This window comes from Pinus tabuliformis, chromosome 7 (genome assembly GCF_031772625.1).
Source record: "Pinus tabuliformis cultivar Carrire ecotype Pingquan chromosome 7, CPIR1, whole genome shotgun sequence".
NCBI lineage: Eukaryota > Viridiplantae > Streptophyta > Pinopsida > Pinales > Pinaceae > Pinus > Pinus tabuliformis.
In genome coordinates, this window is record NC_142293.1 from 447,589,090 (window position 1) to 447,611,982 (window position 22,893).

The window sequence follows — 22,893 nt, forward strand, 5'->3', positions numbered from 1 at the left end:
TGTTTTCACTATTGATTTGGCTGCCAGTTACCAGTCTTGCACCTGTTCTGAAACCAATATTACTTGCCATCATTCTGCCTCTGTTATATAACGAAATTGTACTTGTTCTTTGTATTTCTTACTCATTTACGATTTCCCATAACGAAGAGTAAACTAGTCTTGCTTTTGGCCTCTTAGATCTGAACCTGTGTTAGGCATTTTGTTGGTCTAAAGAGTTAGCTTGTTTGCTGTCCATAGCTGATTAGTCATGTACTTTCGTCATTATGGTTTGATTTCATGCATTTCCAGTGATTAAGCAAGTGAATCTTAAGGTGTCTTTTGATTTTGGACAAGCTTGTTTACTTTCGCTTTAAATCGAAATCAAAGTTATATAACAACTTTCTTTTTGTAACCCATCCACATTAAGAAAGGGAAAAGAAAATACATGCATTGTGCATTTTGCATTTGACTGTTTGCTTGACGATTTAGGAAAAATTTTCATTTAGTGTGTGCTCTATGATCTGTGTGAAAAGATTTGCCTTTCTTTTCCCTCAGTAGTTAAGGTTTTCAAAGTTGAAAGATTGAAAAGTTTGCTTCTCATCTTAGACTGCATTCAGGAATTTGTTACATACATCTCGTGGTGATCCTTAAAGGCAAACTGCTAAGCAAGATCAACATTAAAATAAATCCAATTTACATAACAACGCTTTGTAACATAACGCAAACAAATAGAGGTCTAGGTAGAGACGTGTTCCGGCGTCGTTAAACATAGTGACTGTCGATCTCTACGAAGGTGGGTGATTCCTCCTGAGAGTCGGTGGCACTAATACGGACTTGTGCTCCCACGTACCGTCGCGTATATATTGGGAGACCCCTATAGGCAATTATCTTTTATCCATAGGAAGCCGTGTCGGTCGCCCTACTGATTGCGATGCAGTGAACATAGCATTCATGAAGATCGACCACCCGTACCGTAAAACGTATTCTGTGGTTTCGCGAAAAGTTTGGCACACCCTCTGCCTAGAACTCCAGAGAAGTTTCTTTTGGCCTTTTTCAAACTCTATAACTGAAAAAGTCCATCCGAGCATTTGTCACTTCGGGCTCGTTAAAACATCGAAGGTGACTAGAGTCATCTTTAGCTTTTTCTCAACTCTTAAAACATGAAAAAGCAAGTTTGTGTCTAAAAGCGTCGTTAATAAAACTTATTTTAAACGGAACATAATCACCTGTTATTCCCACGTTGATCTTTCAGTTGAAAAGTATGGAGCCCACCAACCAAGGAAGTAACCTTGGTGGAAGACCAAATCCCTTCTCCTCTTGGGGAGATGTTGGTGCGCCTCATATGGCCACATTGTCACTTCCAGGATTGACAATTGGCCTACCTGTATGGCTCTTTTCAACTAATGTAGTTCAGATCGCCACTAATCCTAAGCAGTCGAATCAACAGTCAAACCAGTCTAGAACTACCCACCAGCCTTCCACTTCTTATAATTCTCCCTCTGATCCTTCATCTTCACAAGGTAGAGCCGACAAAAGTCAGCCTCCCATGGAGAAGAAGGAAAAGAAGAAGAGGGAAAAGAAGCAGAAGGGGCCTATGGCGAAGGCGACTGGGGGCAAGCAAAAGACAGCTGACAAAAACCCACACACTGCACCGACCGGGCCTAAATCGCCATGTGTCATTTTCAAAGGGGCCCACTTCCATCGTGATTGTCCTTGTATTCCCCGGATACTAAGGGACTGGTCCCCAGGGTTGCACAATCTGGTAGCATCAACCTCTGGTAGTCATGTTGATTGCAGTCCGTCAACTAGCGAGAGTGAAGGACGAAGAGGGAAACCAAGATCACCCTGTATGCTGTGTGAAGGCGATCACGCCATCCACCGATGTCCTTTCTTAGATGAGGCGAAGAGAGTTTTGGAAGATCGTCCGGTATCACCGTTACGACTTCCTCCTGGATACCAAAAACTCGTGCCTAATCCCTCGATAGTTGAAAATCCAGCTGGCCCGCTCAAGTGGTCAGCTGAAGTGTCGGTCATTGAGAATGAACCTGCTGAATCCAGACCAGACGAAAGTCTAAAGGTCAAAACGGAAGTCGACCCGGTTCTTCCTTCAGAGGTTTCATCCTCCAATGACTCCGTCATTGAAGACCCATCTTCAAATGACACCCTCACTGAAGAGGATAAGGATGACACCGTCCATATTCTTTTCATCAACACAGACTCTGATGAGCATCAGGGCAATGCGCCCATTCCTTTATCGCAGGAAGGAACATCGTCAGGGTCGTATCCGGCCGTATATTCGGTCCCACCACCAATCAACCTAGTTGTATCCTTTGATTGGAATCAACTAGGCAGACCCCGGTTACCAGCCAGTATCCCATTCAGAATCATAGTCCAAATCTACAGAATGGTGATGGCTGGAACTATCATTGATGAAGGGGCATCTGTGAGTATCCTTTCCTCTATTTCTTGGAAAGCACTGGGTTGCCTGGCGCTTTTACCTGAGATAAGAAATCTATCAGGTTTTGATAAAGGAACCAGTCACCCGTTAGGGATTCTCCCCTATGTTCCAGTTACATTGAAAGGGAAGACAGTTCATATGAACATCATGGTCGTCCAGGGACCCTTGGTTTATAACTTACTCCTTGGACGAGACTATATATATTGCATGGAGGCAATAGTGTCCTCGCTCTTTAGAGTCATGTGTTTTCTGCACAAAGGAAGAATGGTCAAGCTCGTAGACCAACTTTCATTTCCAGGATCACGCATTGCAAATAGTCAAATACCATCCCTTAACGGTTTATTCACTCAAGGAATGCCACCACCCCCGGTTCTACTTCCCGATGAATGCGAGTAATTCGGAAAGAAAGAACTGGGACCCAGGGGGCATGCACCCTGGCCTGCCTTGGGCAGAGGAAACCTTGGGTATAAAGTTAATTTCCGCAGAAGAATGGACTAGTCCGTACCCCGTCCGAAAAAGGAAGAGAGGGTTGTTCTAGGATAAAATTCTTTTGTCAAAGTTATGTGAGCGAAAAGATCGTCTCCCTTTGTCTAAAAAAGTAGGCTCTCCTAAGGAGGAGATCCATTTGTGGCAGCAAGTAGCCACCATCTTTGAATGTCAAGCCTCACCCATTAAAACAATATGTTTTGAAGGATAAGTAGGGGCAGTCTCCAAAGAAAGAGATGAAATTGCTGAAACAAGTAGTCACCATCCTTAGCAACCTAATGATAGACACCGCCGAAAAGAGAGTTTAGTCTGCGGCAGCAAACAAAACCATTTTTCGGATAATAAGTAAGAGGGCCTCCCTCTGTAACACCAATGTTTTATCTGTTGCGATCTTACAAAATCAAAAAGTGAACTGATGGGAAGACAAGTACCGTCAGCACCGAAAAATAACGAGAAGACAAGTATCGTTAAAAATATAGCAAGACGACAATTAGAAAAACAGAGGTGGGACAGGGGAGGGGCAGCCTTGAAATTATACTTTATACCTGGGGGCATGCAAACCTTTTGGAGTGCAAGCACGGGACGACTATTTATTTTTTAAATTTTTAGGTCCTCCCTTTAAAACCTGTAGGTCTAACCCGTTAAACTCGTAGGATTAGCCGTTTCCAGCTTGCATAAAGAAAGGATGAAGGGCAAAAGTTAAAACCTGCCAAATTGGAGTAATTAGTGAGGTATCGCTCCTTAAATAAGATTACCTCACCTAAGGAATTCCTTGTATTAAGACTGGTAAATCGAGCAGTTTTACCAATGTTCATGCTCGTTAAAAAATAAACGCAAGAATTCGAGCAGTTTTTGTACAGAGTTCATGCTCGTTAAAAAATAAACATAAATTGTGAGCAATCTTTCCCTACAGTTCAAGCTCATCCAGAAAAAATGAACTGGTAAATAACCTTGAGAAATGTAACCTTTGACTGCCATGTTAAAAAGCCCTTGGTCGTGTTTATATGCCATCACCTCCATCCGTTCATTTGGCCAATCGTTCATCTCCATATGTTTGTTTACCCATTTTGAGGAACAGCTGCGAAGAGTGATTTCACTTAGCCATCCTTGTGACACTGCCGTGATTGGAAAATTCCAACCTGTACCTGGAATCTGCTGCTATCCCTGTTTATCACTCGTTCCTCAAAAGACGAGTCTTCTTTGAGCTCTTTTCACTGACTCGTAAAATATGAAAAGTTTGCCGAGTTTTGGCCTTCCAGCTCGTTAAAAGGACCGGAAGAGCTATCCCTCCTCTAGATTTTAATCTTTTTGGACCTGAGGGATTATTGTACAAAAAGATCGAGCGCTTGTTTTGTTCGGCTCGTTAAAGAAATCGAAAATTCATCCCTTTTGTATTGTTTTATACTTTTTCGGACTTAAGGGATTAGATGACGAAAAAGGAATTTTGGAGTTAACTTTCCGTACCTTTTCAGACTCTCTAAAAATGAAAAGGACCGAGTTTTCCTTGTCGTTAGACTCGTTAAAATGATTAAATAGCGACAAACTTGTCTTTAGACGAGAACGAGTTTCCCTATCGCTAGGCTCGTTAAAACATAGCGATGGGCTTGCCCGAAGGGCAGGTTATAGAACAAGCATATGTTATCCTCCTCAAGCTTGACAAAAATAAAGAGGTACTGGTCAGCAATGACTGGGGAAAAATTGGGAGAACCTCACAGCATTAATGGTAGTAAGTCGCTCTTGAACATGACACTTTGTCCTCCGTATCACATCGGGTTGGGTTGTTTCATTCACCGGTCTCATAACCATGGTCCTCGCCACACCATCCACAATTGGGGTAATGCTACCAATCCATCACATCAGTGTCGTTATATGTTCAAGAGATGTGGTTCTGCAAAGAGTCAACCGTGTCCCATCCACTGCCATACATTATCCTTCATCCACTTCATGGCCGCCACCCTGAATCATACATCACAGTTTGTTTTCACCTCATCACAATCGCTAGCTCCGTTCCGTGTCACTGATGTGGGATTCATTAAGGCCCTCCTTTGACGGATCACTCCTTGTCGACATCAGCTCATTATCCAAGGAGTTGATCTAGGAACAACCCCTTCAGTACTTTGAAGCTTGCATGCCTCAATGGCAAGTTTCTCACTTCCGGCGACAGGTATACATCAATGACCTTCGACCAGAAGATTTTGCATGGTGGTCGACGCCAAGTCCTTTATTCCCACCATGTGAATTGTACTGCCGTACCTTGAGGGTCATCATCCTTATCGGTGATTCCTCTCGCGCTTGTTAACGGTTCACATCATTGACCGGTAATCAAGCGATGTCTTTCCATGTTCGACTTCAAGAAATTCTCACATGGATCGACTTGTACGTCGAGTGAAGATCGGAAGAGATTGAAGACCCCGGATCTAGTTTCATCCGTCCGGGCTCCGATATATATTCAGGACATAAAGACATTTGATATGTACATCATTACAGCAGATGATCATCCTTCTCAAAGGATGATAATTTCAGCGGAGAATTATCGGTCTACAATCAGACGATCGTCTGTTCTATGTACGAAAATGTATTTATAAAGCTGAGCATGGGAATGCCCGCCTCAGCTAGATCATGAAAATGTATGAAAAATAATGTATTGTATTGTATCTTATTACAGGACACTTCTCAGCAGATTGAATGAACATCGGATCCTCTCAATAAAGCATTTCACCCGATAAACGACCTCATACTTTAGGGGGCATCTGTTATAGACAATTTTGTGCCTTACAGCAACAGGCATGAATTGTCAATAATCCAAGGGATCCAAAGTTCCCTAAACATGATGTTCCTACCCCTAGAGGAACAAGGTCAGCAAACCAACAGCTCTCAGATCAGTTCTCCACCTGAAAACACTCAAAAACAAGCAATCCTGAAATCAAAGCAGGTGCTCCACTAGGCTTCTGCGCTGAAACTCAGATCCTCCATGGTGTACCTGCATTGCAAAGCAAGTGAAACAAAGGCCACCTGCGCTGAGCGAGATGGGACAAGTGGCACACTGAGTCATTGCTCCAAAAATGACACTTGGATCAGGGATTTCGCCTTGTGATGAGTCAGAGGCTCTGTTTCTCCAAGTGGAAGCAAGGTTCTCCAAGTGGACTCAAGAACTGAAGATCAACTAAAGATTAACTGAAGAGAGAGAGGACACAAGGCAGCTACACATCAGTTGCAAGCTGACTCATCCTTTCTCAATTCATCTATATATTGAGCTCTCTCCTATGAGCTCAGGGGGCTGGAATTTTGTGCAAAGTAATGCTATGCTGTTGGTTTCACTATAGAGCTATTGGGTGATTGCTTGAGGGAGGTGAAGAGGAGAATTCTTTCTGCTGGGAGGTGTTGCTGGATTAGGACCTTCAATGGTTGTAACACTCTCAGAACCTTTACTTCTTCATTAATAAAAGCTATTGAGGTTCTTCTATATGCATTTGTTCCAATGATGTTTTGTGATAATTGTATATTTGGTTTATGCTAATCCGTGAATCAGTTATGATTGCATGCCTCTTGTAGTCTCCTTCTTTGTCATTTTGCAGGATCTCATTGTAGCTGGGCCGGCAAAAGAGCAAAGAGCTGGGAGCAAGCGGCCATAGAGAAGAGTTTGGATTCGACATTAAGCGCAAGGCAACGGTTAGTGCATTTATCCACTCTCTTTTGCTTTCATAAAGAAGTAAACCTTAAGTAGTTTTCTTTACAGTTGTTGCTGAGGTACTATCACCCTTAGAGTGGGATAGGGTCATCTGAGTCGGATACTTTTCCCTACAACAGACTGCAACAGCTTCCGCTTCACCAGCTATAGGGCAACCCACCGACGATCCAGGAACAAACAGAAAAGGATTGATATCCGACACTACATGTCTAGGACTCGGCAAAACTACTTGGCTATGCACCTATAATTTGATTAAGGCTGAAGAGCCTGAAGTAACAACAGTGCAAGCCACAGCAGACACAACTCGGAAATCTGATGCTACTCTAAAGGACTTAGCCGACTCTTTCCTTCATCGGATAGCAGCCAGGGAAAAAATTCTCCAATATACAGATGTGGTGAAGTGGGCAATTGAAGAAATCCCAATAAAAAACAGAACATTTTGCACCATGGATGGGAGAGTCTTCGGTTCATTTCAACCTGATGATTTGAGGCAAATGTACCATTTGCCTATACCGGAGAAGAACTACAACAAGGCCTTCTTGGAGAAATTCAGAAATGAGAACGAAATTGAATCTGAACCCATTCGGGATTGGAGGGAAAACCCAGCAAAACACAAGCATGAGTCTTCGGGTAAGGACTCTGTCGATTCTTTGTGTTCTCCTTATTGTTATGCCGGGATAATGATGTGTAGATTGTGGGGGTTACATAATTCTGCAAATTTCACTATAGAGATGGTTCCTTTGATGGAGGTGGCATGTAATAGTGAAATAATGGATTGGGAAACTATATTGTCTGATAAGCTAGCAACCGCAGTCCTTGAATTTAGAAACAAATCCCGCATTACTGAAAGGGTCATTCCCCCATTCTACTATAGTGCCTATATCTTGGACACCCTCTGTTTTAATTCTGAGTTTCCTGTGCTTGGATGGAGATGGACTCCACAAGACCCCATGCCCATTCATATATACCATCAGAAGTTATGGAAAGCTCACTATAAGCACCATTTATATCAAGTTTGCAACGGTTTTATGTTACCCATTCACTATTCCATTTTTGATGAACCTGCTACTAAGATTTCCTACCAAGCGGGGGTTGACTTGAAATCTGTAGGAAGATGGTTCAGAGAAGAAAAATTCACCTATGTAAGAGTTTTCGGCAGCCAAGCCAAGCCTCATGTCCTCCCTTTGTACATACCTGATAAACTGTTAGCCAGGGAGGTAGCCTATCAGATTACATCCAAAGGAGTTACACAGACTCTAAAGAGCCAAAAGAAGCAGGTTTGGCCTCCTTTTCCTCTAAGATGCGGTGTCTACGCTCTGCATGACTTTAAACATGCAGAGAAAGAGGCTGACAAGATCAAAGCACTAAATCTAGCCACTCTTCCTAATAGGCAATTTGATCCAAACAAAGTCGCCTACAATGCACTTGAATAGGCAAAATTAACCAAATTTGATCATAAAGAAGATATGTTTGATGATCTATTCTCCTCAGCCAAGTCAATATTCTAGGTTAAATCGCTGGCTAGAATGAAGTAACAGGATGACGTGTTAGTTGAATTTAACAGACTTAGAGAACAAAGGTTGCAATCTCTGCCTCTAGATCTGTTAGCAACGACCCCAACGACAGAATCAGGCAAGCCTGAGAAGCGACTCACTAAGGAACCTCCTGCTACATCTAAAGAATAGGAGGAAGTGCGGAGAAGAGAGCAGGAGGAAGTGCAGAGAAGAGAGCAAGAGGAAACCCAGGGAAAAGAGCAGGAGCAGAGCAGCATAGAAGTGAATGTAGATGCCCAGATTGACCCGAAATTGCTCCAAGAATGGCAGCAATTCAACTCAATCATAAGCAATCTTGAGAGCTCGAAGGAAGCCGAAACATCAAAAGCACCTGACACATAGGAGACAACATCTAAACAGGTTCCAAGTGGAACTAGCGGCCTACCTAGTTCTACAGGAATAGAGATGATTCCTAAGGATCCCTCCAATCAGATTGTTTTGCAAGTAGAAGAAATTCCTCCATTGGATGTCTTTTACAGCCCAAAGCACAAGGCTGTAGTAAAATGATAGCAGAAAAGGAGAAGGACTGATCAACCTTTCTTATTCCCTGAACAAACAGTGACGGGCAACGTGGTTTGGAAGGAGGAGTTTGATCCCTCTGATGACCTAACAAAACTTTCCCAATATGCTGGAGCCTATTCGGCAGCCACCATAGAAAAGGCATCAGAGGTTAGTAATCTATTAAAAGGAAAGGACCAGGAAATCACTTTGCTACAAGCACAACTATCGGAGGCACAGCAGAAGGCAGAACAAGCAGAACAGCAATTGTTTACATAGCAACAAATAAATAATCAATTGAATAAACAATTGCAGGAAGAGAAACAGATAATTGATTCGAGTGCAGTTCAAAAGCAGAAAGAGCTGTCGGAAACATTGGCAAAACTAAAAGCAATGAATGAATAGATAGTGAAGTCAAAAGATGAGCAAATTGCTCAACTATCAGCCCAAATAGAGAAAACCAAGAATCTTCCACAGCCAGCTGAACTCAGAGCAGAAGCATTACAGATAAACAAGCCATTGGTGACATAGATAAGGGTGTTATGTCAACAAATCGCCCAAGCAGAACCTTTATGTGACTTAACAACATCAATAAGTGATAAATTGGCTGATGCTAGAATAGACATAGAGAAGGCTGATGAGACCTTGACTAATTTTCTTGAATGGGAAGACACTGATGAGGGACAGGTAGCTAATTTGCCAAAAATCCTAGAATCACATAAAGAAATATTATTTATGGAATGGCAGTCCCAGTTAATGAAAGCAGAGAGAGTTGTTTGTAGATGCAAGTTAACCACAAGTAATTTGGTTGAATTGATTAATGATACTCTCTACTTATCTAACATGATTTCTCAATGTACCCCAGGTAAATTGCTATCGGCTAAAACATTGGAGCAGTCATGTTATCAATAGCTGGAGAAAATGGGAGATTAATTGCAGGAATCAACAATTTGACATGGGACACCTATTGGTTGTTCCTAGTCAAACCATACAGCCAGAGAGCCGCCCTCAAGTGCCTCACAGATGCAATCGGGTGTATCATTCCTGATATACAAGATGCCACCTATGCTGCCCAACTCAATTCTCGTTTCAACCGACCACCAGAAGTGGAACCAATGCTTGCAATATGCTAGCTCAGGTCTAAAGGCAAACAGCCTAAGTGATGAATCATGCTACCGACTACTAGATTTCCGTGAGGAAGGTATTCCAAATCAAGTTGTACCAATTAAGTAGAATTTTAGTTTCATAGTTAGTTAGTTTTAATCAAGTATTTATAGACCCTTTCATGTATTTAGAAAGGGTCGTAATTTTTTGTATATGACTTAAACCTGAAGTTGCACTACTGTACTTAAGGCATATTCTTTTATAAAGACTGGGCCAATTATTCCAATTTTGATAACGAAGCTTTTATGTGAATGTGCACTACTGCCTTTGTTTAAAAGTGTTTCTGCGTCGGAAGAAGGAATCCAAATAGCGATTGAAATTGGGAGTGATTTGCAGCTCATATGGTACTACTATCTATGTCTGAGTTCATTCCTTTTATGTGAATTGTTGTTTGATCGCTCTTGGTATTATCAGATATATGCATGTGTTTTAACAACACTCTTTACACTTTCCACTACTGGATGTTTACAGCATGGTTTTCTTTTAATCACACATGTATCGGTAATATAAAAGGATAGGTGTAATAATGTGTTAATCACTTTGTTCAACTATTTGAACAAAGTAATCATTAAGTAAAGGAATGTCTATGTTTATTGCTTAGAGTCATCTATATGCCTATCAATGAACAGAGATCATCAAACGTTGCACCTCAAAGAATAGAGGCTTCCCGGGATAGAATAGTTATTTATATCTTCGCTGATAGGTTAAGTCATCCATTCACTATCATTTATTAGAAATCAATCACTCATCCATCCCCTTTTATTCATTATTGGGAAATTGGTCCCATTATATCCAGTCGAAGCCACCATTCTAAACGGAAAAGGAGCTGTATTAAGGTCCGGACCGGGTGGTTATCCCCCAATGTTGATACAACGATTTTCGGGGCATCAACAACTCCCAAACTAAGTTGCAGCAATCAAGACACTATAGATGGATGGGTTTTCTACAACAGTTTCAACTAGTCATCGGATATAAAAAGGGCATACATAATAAAGTTGCAGACATGTTATCTAGACCCATTATAAATGCATCTACTATACTTAAGCATAATTCTATCTTACATGAGAGTTACGTTGGAGAATATGCTCAAGATATAGACTTTAAAGATGTATATGCCAACTTTAAGTCAAGGCAAACAAATAGAAGAATTGGATTATCATGTAAAGGACTGACTCTTATGCCATTATGGGAAGATATGCATTCCACAAACTGAGAGAGTAAAGATAATTCGAGAAGCACACACTTCTCTAGTATCATGTCACTTTGGGGTAAGTAAAACAGTTGCATAGCTAGAAAGATTTTGTTATTGGCCAAAAATGAATGAGACAGATTCTAGATATGTAAGAGGGTGTACTATGTGTGCTAAAAACAAGCCCAACAATAGAAAACTAGGCTTGTACACTCCATTCCGAGTTCCTTCTCACCCTTGAGAAAGTGTTTCCATGGATTTTGTTGGAGGACTGCCTAAATCTAGCAAAGGTCATGATTATCTATATGTTGTTGTGGATAGGTTCAACAAAATGTGTATTTTGATACCTTGTAATAAACATATTACAGCTTGACAAACTGAAAAACTGTTCTTTGAACATGTATGGGCTTTTGGATTACCCACTTCCATTGTATCTGAACGAGACACCCGATCTGTGGGGAAGTTTTGGTCAAGTCTGTGGGAAATGATGAACACCAAACTGAAGAAAAGCACAACTTTTCATCCACAAACTGATGGCCAGACAGAAGTATTTAATAGGACTGTGATCCATTTACTCAGGGGATATTGCAGCAAACATCCTAGGCTTTGGGATGAACATTTCTATTATGTGCAGCATGCTTACAATAGATCAAAAAATTCTTCTACACAGAGATCTCCTTTTGAGACCTGTTTGGGTTTCACACCAAGGTCTCATTTAGATTTTTTCTTTAGTAAAGACACCACAGTTGAGGGACACAGTGATGTGGACAGGGCAACTAGGTTCATTGAATAGATCCAAGAGATCCACCAGGTAGTATAGGAACAACTGGAAAAGAGCCAAGATAAATACAAGGCAAGGCATGACAAGCATTAGATGGAGCATAGTTTCCAAGTCAGTGACCATGTCTAGCTGTACATCAGCAAGGACAGGATGCAAGGTGAAGGTAAAAAGCTAAAGCCTATCAGGTATTGACCTTTCAAGATACTTGAGAAGATTGGTGAGAATGCTTTTCACCTTGATCTACCAGCGTACATGCACATCTACTCAGTCGTGAATACAAATTGCTTGAGATTGTTTGAACCTTCATTAATTGAGGATCCCGAAGAGTAGAGTCAATTGACTTCTATTGATGACCTCCTACCTGAATATCTTAATGAATTGCAGGAAGACATATTTCTGGACAGGAAGGTGAGGACGATGCATAGAGGAGATGTTGATTACCTCAGAGTTGGGCTCAAGGGTTCAAAACAAAATAGTGCAAAGTGGATAGAGATTGGAAAAGTGAGACAATTGTACCCTCACTTAGTCGATGCTTGAAAACCAACTTTTGGTGGTCCAAAAGCTTTTTCAGTGGGAAGGTCGTGATCCGAATTGGATCCATGAAGATTATCAAGGAACCATGACTATATTCAAATAGGACAGACTTCGAATTTATGGATAAAGAGCGATCAGGAAAACCTCTAGACAGTGGAAGTTTGTAGCCAGCAAGGAACAACGAGGACCTCGATGAAAGCATGGTCAAGGCACGCTGATCGAGGCCCATGGAGACTGGGCAGGGGGAAAAACTGGCACTTGGGAAGCCTGGATCGGGAAATAGAGAGAATTTTTGATTGGGGAAAACCCCTCAAAAAGGTCCTCGAAGTGCTCGGTTGCATGGAGGCCGGGAAACCATGGGGAAAGCGCTAAGGCGAAAGGTGGGACTTGCAGTCCAAAAACCAGCAATATATCTAGGGCATCCTTATGCGGTAAGTAGATTTGGAGAAAAGCGAGTGATTCCATAAAGTGCCCGACACGTGTCCGACGGATGAGAGAGAAAACTGCCTCTCATCACGTGCTAATGGTCAAGCAAGTCAACCGCGTGAAATGAGTGAATGTCATAGGATCTGGGGGCTCCAAATCTGACGGTGGAGATTGTGCCCGATGGAGGAACTAGATTTGAGAGGGGATTAAGCCGCGCCAAATAAGAATTTGACGTCTGATTTGACCACTGAGTTAGCAGATGAATCACTCCACAATGTAACCAAAAATACCGAATTGTCGAGGAAGAGCTGGCGTAGTTCGTGAGAGGACAAGTGGCCACTCCCTATGAGACATTGGTGAAGACGTAGAGGTAGGGAACTCAAAACGAACAGCAGTAGGCGAAATGAAGGGGTGGAAGACGAAGTGAGTAGTCATGAAACAGATTGTCTTTTATCCATGAACAGCTAGAGAGCAGAACAACAGAGAGAAGAATAAGGAGAGGGATCATTGTAAGAAAGAAAAGACAGTGAGACAGAGAAACAGAAAGGACAGTAAAGCAACAAGCAGGAAATAGAGATCCGAGATCACCATAGGCAACATCAAGCAGATATAAGGCTTGAGAGGTTCAAGCCATCCTTGCGAGGATATCTGTCGGGAATTGAGTACCATTGGACTCATCGCATTAAAGACTAGAGAGGTCAAGATTTGGTAAGGGAGAGTCTGTGCACTCTAGTGGCTTGGGGAATCCAAGAACCACCCTACCAACATTCTCTATTTTAGGAGACTCAAATTGAGCTCCTCATTGTAATCATCTACTTTAAAGACATAATAAAATAAGGTCACTACTGAAAGCTGGACCGGAGATGTAGCCCTTAAGAATAAGGTGAACTCCTTATTAATTGTTGTGTTCTTGCATTTGCTTACTGTGTTTTCCTTACAGTTTTCCATTTTATAGTGTCTGTGTATTTTGAAATCTGATCGATCTCTTGCCTAAAATAACATAGATACACACTAGCACATGAGTTTTTAATACCTTCATTCAATAATTATTTTACTGAGGTCACTCACGAGTGAATTTCCGATCATGATGAAAAAGTTGTCGAGGTAGAATTTTTGGGCAGGGCCTACTCAGGTCCTCCACTAAATATCCTTGGCACACTTCTTGTGGCCCAACACGATGGGAAATGGACTTTATAAAAGTCATTGGGGTAGAAATTTTGCGGGGCACCCACTCTTGCTTTTGTCTCACTTATTGTAGCCTAGACCAAGGATACTTGGTGTTGTGGGGGAAAGTATCCAACTCGGAATGACCCTAACCCACTCTAAGGGTGACAGTTCCTTAGCAACAGCTGAAAGCAAAGCTATCTAAAGTTTCTTCTTTATGACATGCAAGAGATAAAAGGAAGAGATCCACTTACCGATGTCTTGCGCAAATGGTCGATCCAATCTCCTTTGATTGCCGCTTGCTCCCAGCTCCAAGTCTTTTCACGGGCCCAGCTACACGAGATCCTGCAAACAAGACAAAGAAAGGAAACTACAAGAAGCATGCATTCATAATCGATTCAAGGATTAGCATAAATCAAAGACGCAAGTAAGACAATACACCATTGAAACACATGCGAATAGAAGAACCTCAAAAGCTTTATTAATATATGGAAGTAAGGTTTAGGCGGTGATACAACCATGAGAGGTCCAATCCAGCATCACCTTCCCGACGGAGAGAAATCTCTTCTTCACCTCCCTCAAGCAATCACCCAATGCTCACAACTGTAAACCAACAACAATTCTTTGCACTAAATTCCGGCCTCCTAGATCCCATGGGATGAGATCCTTATATAGAGTTTTGGAGTGAAGATAAGTCAGCTTGATGTGTGACTTGTTGTCCTCTTCAACTCCAGTTGTTCTTCAGTTCTTCACTTGGAGTTTCTGTCTTCCACTTGGAGTTTTAGAAGCTCTTAACTCATCATAGCGAATCTTATCATCAAGTGTCTTTTTAGAAGCTTCCTGGGCACTGGCACTTTGAGAAAAAGATTCCTCCACATGTCCAAGTACGCCCAATGCAGGTAGCCTTTGTTCTACTTGCTATGCAACGTAGGTAGCCTTTGTTGTACCTGCTATGCAGCGCAGATGCCTAGTGGAGCAGCTGCAATGATCCAAAACTGACCTGTTTTTGAGTGTTTTTCAGTGGAGAACTGACTTGCAGTGCTGTGGTTTGCTGACCTTGTTCCTCTAAGGGTAAGAACAACTTGTTTAGGGACTTTGGATCCCTTAGATTATTGACATTTCATGCTCTATGCTGTAAGGCACAAAAATGTCTATAACACTTGGAGTTTATAAAATTCGTCAAGGTGGGACCTCCAGGTGGGACCCATTGCTCCACATAAAGCTTTTGCGCATTCTCCCTTACTCTCCTCCTTTATAATTTCTTGGGATCCTCCTCTAATTGTTTTATATATAATATACTCTTCATCTTCCTTGTATAAAAGGATTTCTTATATATGTTAAGGGATTCCAAAAGGCTTAGTCATTGAAAATAAACCCTTGCTCTCCATATTAGAACACTTTTCCTTCTCCCATTTGCATCATCTAGATTGTTGAATGTCTGTAATAATTAGTTTTGGTTTCCATCAAGGCCAACACAAAACCATAATGCCAACATAAATATGCAATCTTCAAAACATTTAGCACATGTGCGGATGAAGCAATTACTATGGAATTTGTTTTGTTCATATAGAGACCTATAACATCACTAAATAATAATATGATAAGGTGCAACACTTTCCATTCAATAACTGAAACTTTCCCATAGAGGAGAATACCATCCACAAATATTAAATGTATAATGTAAATGTTCCTAGATAACCCCAATCCTTAGAATGGTTCACGGGTGTAATCCACTATAATCATTTTTTTTTTGCCCTCAATGATAAGCAGGTATAAAACATGAGAAAGTGAACACCCCTTCCTTAATCCCCTACTAGCCTTAAAAAGAAACAATATGCCCCATTGATTAACACAATGAAATTTGTAGAAGATATGCAGGCCATAATCCAATCAATGACCAACATAGAAAGACCTAACTTATGTAAAGACATACGCAAAAATTCCTAGTCTGCACAATCATATACATTGTGTAAGTTAATGTTCAATAAAAAATCATCTTTCCTTTCATCCTTGATAGAATGTAAATATTCTTGTGATATTTGCACAACATCCTAAATTTGGTAATGTTTTAGGAGCCTAAATTGTTCAGGTGCAGTATGTTTGGATAGAGTCACTTTCAGTCAATTTGCAATGATCTTTGAAAACATTTCATACATCGTGTTACATAGATAAATGGGTCGATAATTCATGAAAGAGGAAACATTCAAGACCTTAGAGATCAAATTAATAAAAGTGGCATTTAATGCGCCATATATTTAATAGGATGTGCTCGACTCCTCTGCTAAAAGGAGCAAATCTGGCCCCATGATATCCACAAAATGTAAGAATATTTCTTTGGACGAACTGTTTAGTCTAGGGCTCTTATATATGGTGAAATACTTTAAGACATACACCAACACATTTAATGTGATTTCCCTTCTAATATTCTCATTTTCATCCTCGTTGAACATAATCAGGCATGCATGAATGAATTATAATTCTTTATCAATATCCACCCCATACCGAGCCTGATATAGATTGCCAAAGTAGCGAACAACCTCAATATGAAGTCCCTTAAAAGTGAGGAAATGTTATTTCCATTGACATCCTTTAGTTAACAAATAGTGTTTTCCCTCCTATTAGAGGCAAATTTGAAGGTTATTAACTTCTTTAGAATTGTAATACCATCACGAAATGTTATTAAATTAAATTAAATTAAATATTTAATTTCATTTACATAGTTATATAATAGTAAATGTTTTAAGATTAGAATAAATTTTAAGAATGGAATTTATCTAGTAACAACCCTTGTGAAATTTCCCAGTAATAAATGTTAAAAGCAATAACCACAGATGAATGCGACACTTACTCCAAGATGAATGTTTGGAAAGCCATCCTAGGGGGTGTTCATTTGGTTGTTTATGGCTAAGGAAATTGGCAAAGGCAATGGCTAAGGAATTAAAAGTAATTTTAGCACAATTATTTATGAAATAATGGAAATTGGGAGAAAAAGGAAGTGAAAGGTCACAAGTTGCATGGGAGGAGGAAAACGAAGGAAAATAATTGAAAATGAAGAAAATAGAGGCCTCATTCATAAAAAGGCTTCTATAGATCAATTGGTAACCTTTTATGAGTTCAGTGTTAAAGCTCTCTCATTTTCTCTCTCTCTTTCTCATACTCGTGGATACTCAGAGATTTCTTGGAGCACTCTTGGAGGGTGTGGCATACTTCGATTCTTGGAGCAAGAAGTTAAAGGAAGAGTAGGAAAGTGCAATAAGGCATCAACATCAGCATCTACATTAGATTTTCTTGCAGGTACTGAGTTGCATGTATGATTTCTTCACTAGTTTGGACATGCATGGCATATGAATGTGGATTCTTGGTCATGATCTATCATTGGCATGGAGGACTGCCTAGACTGATAGTGGACTGCCTAACCTTGCCATTTCATGGATAGCCATGGTGATTGGGGTTTTAATTTCATGAATTTTTTTGGTTGGTTCTCATGATTCATTAGCTTGGGTTGAGTTATTTTTTCCTGGAAGCCTTGTTTGGAAAAATTCTCTAGAAGCCCTGTAACAACTTGGGTTGACTTACTAGTCCTGGAAGCCTTGGTTGGAAAAACGCTCTAGAAATCGAGTGGTAGTTGTGGGTTGAGTTACTAATACTAAAAACCTTGGTTGGAACAAACACTCTAGAAGCCCTGGAAGGCTTGGATGGAGATAAATTTGATGATGGTTTTGTGATCTAGCTGATGCGGGCATTTCCCATGCTCAGCTTTATAAATACATTTGTTGTACATAAACAGACGATCATCTGATAGTAGACTGATAATTCTCTGCTTTTAATTATCATCCTTTTAGTAGGATGATCATCTGCTGCACATGTCTACGTTTTTATCTCCTGAATATATATCGCAGCCCGGATGGATGAAACTAGATCCGGGGTCTTCAAACTTCCGATCTTCACACTAAGTACAAGTCGATCCATGTGAGAATTTCTTGGAGTCGAACATGGAAAGACATCGCTTGATTACCAGTCAATAATGTAAACTGTTAACAAGCGCGAGAGGAATCACTGATAATGATGATGACCCTCAAGGTACTGCAGCACAATTCACGTGGCGTGAATATAGGATCTGACATCGAACACCACGCAAAGTCTCCCAGTCGAAGGTCATTAATGTATACCTATCGCCGGAAGTGAGAAACTTGCCATTGAGGCATGCAAGCTTCAAAGTACTGAGGGGGTGTTCCTAGATCAACTTCTTGGATAGTGAGCTGATGTCGACAAGAAGCGATCCATCAAAGGAGGGCCTTAATGAATCCCACATCAGTGACACGGAACGAAACTAGTGATGATGGTGAAAACGATCTGTGAAATATGATCCAGGGTGGCGGTCATGGAAGGATGAAAGATGATGTATGGTAGTGGATGGGACCCGGTTGACACTTTCTGAATGACATCTCTTGAACATATCTCGACACTGATGTGATGGATCGGTAGCATTACCCCATTTGGATGGTATGGCGAGACCATGGTGAAGGGACCGGTGAATGATAATAACCCAACCCGATATTTACGGAGACAAAAGTGTCATGTTCAAGAGCGACTTGCTACCATTAAGCTTTGAGGTTCTTCCCAATTTTCCCCAGTCATTTCTGACCAGTACCTCTTTATTTTTGTCAAGCTTGAGGAGGATAACATATGCTTGTTCTATAACCTGCCCTTCGGGCAAGCCCATCGCTATGTTTTAACGAGCCTAACGATGGGGAAACTCGTTCTCGTCTAAAGACAAGTTTGTTGCTATCTAACATTTTTAACGAGCCCAGCGACAAAGACAACTCGGTCCTTTTCATTTTTAGAGAGTCTGAAAAGGGTACATAAAGTAGAATCCAGGGGTCCTTTTTCATCATCTAATCCCTTAAGTCCGAAAAAGTATAAAACAATACAGAAGGGATGAATGTTCGATATCTTTATCGAGCCGAACTAGACAAGCGCTCGATCTTTTTGTGCACTAATCCCTCAGGTCCAAAAAGATTAAAATCTAGAGGAGGGATAGCTCTTCCGGTCCTTTTAACGAGCTGGAAGGCCAAAACTCGGCAAACTTTTCATTTTTTACGAGTCAGTGAAAAGAGCTCAAAGAAGACTCGTATTTTGAGGAACGAGTGATAAACAGGGATAGCAGCAGATTCCAGGTACAGGTTGGAATTTTCCAATCACGGCAGTATTACAAGGATGGCTAAATGGGATCACTCTTCGCAGCTGTTCCTCAAAATAGGTAAACAATCAAGTGGATGTGAACGATCGGCCAAAGGAAAAGTGGAGGTGACGGTGCACAAACACGACCAAGGCTTTTATGGCTAATGAATTTACGGTCTCAAATGGTTATTTACCAGTTCATTTTTTCTGAATGAGCTTGAACACTGGGGGGAAGCCTGCTCACATGTGTGTTTATTTTTTAACGAGCATGAACCCTTGCGAAAACTGCTCGGTTTTGCGTTTATTTTTTAACGAGCATGAACCCTTGCGAAAACTGCTCGGTTTTGCGTTTATTTTTTAACGAGCATGAACTTTGCCAAAACTGCTCGTTTTTACCAGTCATAAAGTAGTAAGGTCTCATGGAAGATTCCTATTTTTTAAAGAGCTTCATCTTCCTGCGCTTTGCCCCATACCCTCTTTTTATGCAAGCTGGGTATCGGCTAATCCTACGAGTTTAACGGGTTAGACCTACAGGTTTAAAGGGAGGACCTAAAAAACTAAAAACAAAATAGCCGCCCGTGCTTGCATTCCAAGAGGTTTGCATGCCCCCAGGTATAAAGTATAATTTCAAGGTTGCCCCTCCTCTCCTCCACTTCTGTTTTTCTTTGGGTGTTCTCATCTACTTGTCGTCTTGTCAGTCCTAATGTTAACGATACTTGTCTTCTCATTATTTTTAGCGGGTCTTACGCGGTACTTGTCTTCTCGTCAGCCCAGTTTTTAACTGATCTTTGCGACAAGAGAAGAAAACTTCTCAATAGACAAAACATTGGTGGGTTTGAGGGAGGCTTACCTCTTTCAGGTTACCCAAAGATTGGTTTTATTTGCTGGCGCAAATAAAACTCTTTCTTCGGCGATGTCTATCATTAGGATACACAAAGATGGTTACAATTTGTTGTAGCAATAGAATCTCTTTCTTTGGAGGCTGCCCCTACTTATCCTCTAAAACATTTGTTTTAATGGGTGAGGCTTGCCTTTTATCCAAAGGTGGTTACTACTTGCTACTGCAAACAGATCCCCTTCTTTGGCAGAGCCTACTTATTTAGACAAAGGTGAGTAACGGGCCCCCGTCCTCCCACATAACTTTAACAAAAGAATCTTATTCTAGAACAACCCCAATCCCAATTACCCCTTCTTCCGCATGAGAGCTCTTCTCGGCTCTTCTGTTTTACGAAGAAGAAGGAGGGGACGGGGTACGGACTAGTCATATTCTCCCGCGGAAATTCTACTTTACACCCAAGGTTTTTTCTGCCTCCAGAGCAGACCAGGATGCATGCCCCCTGGGCTCCTGCGTTCCTTTCCCGAATCACTCGCATTCATCAGGAAGAAGAACCGGGGGAAGAGACCTTTCTTGATCGAAAAGACCATTGAGGATAGGTATGTGACTATTCGCGATGCGTGATCCCGGAAATGAAAGTTGGTCTACGAGCTTGACCATTCTTCCTTCGTGTGGAAAACACATTATTCGAAAGAGTGAGGAGACTATTGCTTCCATGCAATATATGTAGTCTCGTCCAAGGAGTAGGTTATAATCCAAGGGTCCTTGGACGACCATCAAATTCATCTTGACGGCCTTCCCCTTCAAGGTAATAGGCACATTAGGTAGAATCCCTAATGGTCGATTTGTTCCCCTGTCAAAACCCGAGAGACGCCTTGTCTCGGGCAAAAGCGCCGGGCAACCCAGTGCTTTCCAAGCAATAGAGGACAGGATACTCACAGATGCCCCTTCATCAATGATAGTTCCAGCCATCACCATTTTGTATATTTGGACTATAATTCTAAATGGTATACTGGCTGGTAACCGGGGTCTACCTAGTTGGTTCCAATCAAAGGACACAACTAGGTTGCTTGGTGGTGGGACCGAATATACGGCCGGATATGATCCTGACGATGCTCCTTCCTGCGATGAAGGAGTGGGCACATTGCCCTGATGTTCATCAGAATCGGTGTTGATGAAGAGAACCTGGACGGTGTCATCCTTACTCTCTTCGGTGAGGGTGTCGACTAAAGATGAATCCTCAGCGACTGTGGTATGTGAAGATGAAACTTCTGAAGGGAGAACCGGGTCAACTGCCGTTTCGACCTTTGGACTTTCGTCCAGTCCGGATTCAGTAGGTTCACTTTTAGCGACTGACACTTCAGCTGGCCCTATGAGCGGGGCAGCTGTATTTTCGACCAACGAAGGACTTGGCACAAGTTTTTGATATCCAGGAGGAAGTAGCACTGGTGCCACCGGTTGATCTTCCAAAACTCTCTTGGCTTCATCTAAAAAGGGACAACGGCGAAGGGTGTGATTGCCTTCACACAGTTCGCAGGGGAATCTCATTCTCCTTCGTCGTCTAGGACCTTCACTTTCGCTGGTCGACGGTAAGCATTCAACCTGGTTGTCAGAGGTTGACGCTTCCGAATCGTGCAAACGAGGGGACCAGTCCCGTAGTATCCGGGGAATACTGGGACAATCACTGTGGAAGTGGTTCCCTCTACATATGACACATGGCGATTTGGGCCCGGTCCGTGCGGTGTGTGGGTTTTCGTTAGATACCTTCTGCTTGCCCCCAGGCACCTTTGGCTCCTTCTGCTTCTTTTCTTTCTTCTTCTTTTCCTTCTTCTTTTCTATGGGAGCTCCGCTTTTGGCGGCTTGACCTTTCGAAGAAGAAGGATCGGAGGAAGGCTCACAAGAAGTGGAAGGCTGGAGGGTAGCTCTAGACTGGTCTAACTGTTGAATCGACTGTTCAGGAACCGTGGTGGTCTGAACTACAGCGGTTGAGAATAGCCAAATTGGCAGGCCAATTGTCAGTCCTGGAAGCGACAATGTGGCCATGTGGGGCGCACCAACTTCTCCCCAAGAGGAGAAAGGGCTAGGGGTCCCATGCTGTGGAATCCCTTGGTTGGCGTTTTCCATGTTCTCAACCTTAAGATCAACGTAGGAATTAGGGGTGATTATGTTCCGTTTAGAATGAATTTTATATGACGACGCTTTTTAAGACACAACTTGCTTTTTCACTTTTTAAGAGTCGAGAAAAAGCTAAAGATGACTCTAGTCTCCTTCGATGTATTAACGAGCCCGAAGTGACAAATGCTCGGATGGACTTTTTCAGTTATAGAGTTTGAAAAAGGCCAAAAGAAACTACTCTGGAGTTCTAGGCAAGGGTGTGCCAAACCTTTCGCGAAACCACAGAATACGTTTTACGGTACGAGTGGTCGATCTTCGTGAATGTTGTGTTCACTGCATCGCGATCAGTAGGGCGGCCGACACGGCTTCCTATGGATAAAGGCTTTGTTCCTATAGGGTCCCCCAATATACGCGACGGTACGCGGGGGCACAAGTCCGTATTAGTGCTATCGTCCCTCAGGAGGAATCACCCACCTTCGTAGAGATCAACAGTCACTATGTTTAACGACGCCGGTTCACGTCTCTACCTAGACCTCTATTGTGTTTCGTTATGTTTCAAAGCGTTGTTAGATAAATTCAGTTCTTTTTAGGTTGATCTTGCTTAGCAGTTTGCCTTTACGGATCACCACGTGATGTATGATACAACTCCTAAATGCAGTCTAAGAATGATAAGCAAGCTTTTTTCAATTCTTTCAACTTATGAAAACCTTAACTACTGAAGGAAAAAAGACATCATCTTTTCAAACAGATCATAGAGCACACACTGATGCACTTTTCCTAAATCGACATGCAAACTGTCAAAATGCACATGCACAATGCAAGTATTTCTTTTATTCTTCCTT